A 1,883-nucleotide genomic window follows, 5' to 3' on the forward strand; every position below is an offset into this window, starting at 1 on the left:
GGAGTGTGATATATCGTTGGAAAGATTTTTCCGAGCTGTTTCTAATGGACACACTTATGACATGTTTTGTACTGAAGATCATGTGCAAAATATCTAAGAAAACCAGACATAGTAAAAGCCCATTTTGATCCCTGGTGACAGGCTGTGAAGACTGGAACTAACACCCAACACTGCATATGCAATATTCACACAACACTATATGTACCACCCTATACATAACATTGCATAACAATATGTACACACACTATATATACACAACACCACATGCACACAACATCATAGATGCAACATGTACAACATATACAATATATGCACAACAGTAGTACCACACATCCAAAACCATGTTGCCTCTACCAAGCAACTTTGCTTCCAATGTCTCTCAGCCATCCATGCTTATTCTAGAATGTCGTGGCTCATGCTGTTTTCATTCCGCTGATGTATCTCTCAGAATTAGCATGTCCATAACATAAACATAGACATAGTATAATCACATAATATCAATTCATATCCACATGATAGTGACCTCAGATATATTTCAGGCTACTCTTTCCACTTGATTCCTCATGAACCAGGAATCTCTTCATGTTATTCACCTACATAAGCAATCATTCCTCCACAAGAACGATTCTTGATGACCCTGTCAGAGAGTGACATAGATACATAGATACATACACATATATAACATTAGCATAAGACAATCATGATCTCATCAGAAAATGACATACCTACATACATACATGTATACATATATATATACATCAACATAATCATGATCACAACATAATACCAAATATCATAAGGTCAAGGTTAAGATAACTTCCTTTATCCGTGAAATGCATGTACAACATCGAGAACAACAATTCCCAATGTAGCCAAGGCATCTAACACCTCAAATATATTTATTTTACCTTTCCTGATTACTTCTCTCATGACTGTCCTGCCATCGTCCATTTACACCAATAGACCCAACCAATCCAACTAGTTGTTATACGCTTGCCTTCAGTTTCCCTTATACATGCACTGAGCTTCATCTAGGCCTTACATCACCTGTTGGGTACCACACAACTCTCCTTGAACTCCATTAAATTTCCTCTTTCTTAAATAAATTCCTAAGACTTGAAACATAAAAGGCAAGACAAAAGATAAACAAGAAGAAAACCATGAAAATCAATAACAATATGACTCCACACACAAAGTGGCAAGGCCTCGCACCAAACATAACAAAGATGCAATCAAACGCAATCAAATCACAAAATACCAAAAGCGCAAGACTGGAAACAAACACCATGACTCCATCCCATGGTTCCCAAGGAAAGCTCAACTTGAGCCTTCTTCAAGATTCCATGGCAATTTATTTTCCATGTAATCCCTTGCATCATACTGCCATCAAAACATAACTGTCAATGCTTAAATAAACATAACAATACATTGGTTACCTTACCTTGTTGGGCCAAGTACGTTGCTTGCAACTGAACACATCCACACCATCTCTCAAGGGACTCCAATTCCCTTGACAGATCCACATGTAACTAGAGACTAGCTAATATACATGTCCAATACAAGTTCATGAATCTAACACATATCCACATAATGTCATACAATATTAAGGTTAAGAAGACTTCCTGTATGAAAAGCACTCATTCGTTTGGAATTAGTGTTTCCAAACATGGCCAAAGGAATTCTTTCCCAATTCCTTTCTTTTACCTTTTTACCTCATTGCAATTGAGTGTTACTATGCACTGTCACATCACCCAAGTGTTAGTTATATAAACACATCAACTATTACCTTGTCATGCTAATACCAAGCATGTTTCCTACACTTTTTACACATGTCAAACACATGTTCCAAATATCAAGATAATCATATTTATCAATTTGAAATC

Source organism: Pinus tabuliformis, chromosome J (genome assembly GCF_031772625.1).
Source record: "Pinus tabuliformis cultivar Carrire ecotype Pingquan chromosome J, CPIR1, whole genome shotgun sequence".
Classification (NCBI taxonomy): domain Eukaryota; kingdom Viridiplantae; phylum Streptophyta; class Pinopsida; order Pinales; family Pinaceae; genus Pinus; species Pinus tabuliformis.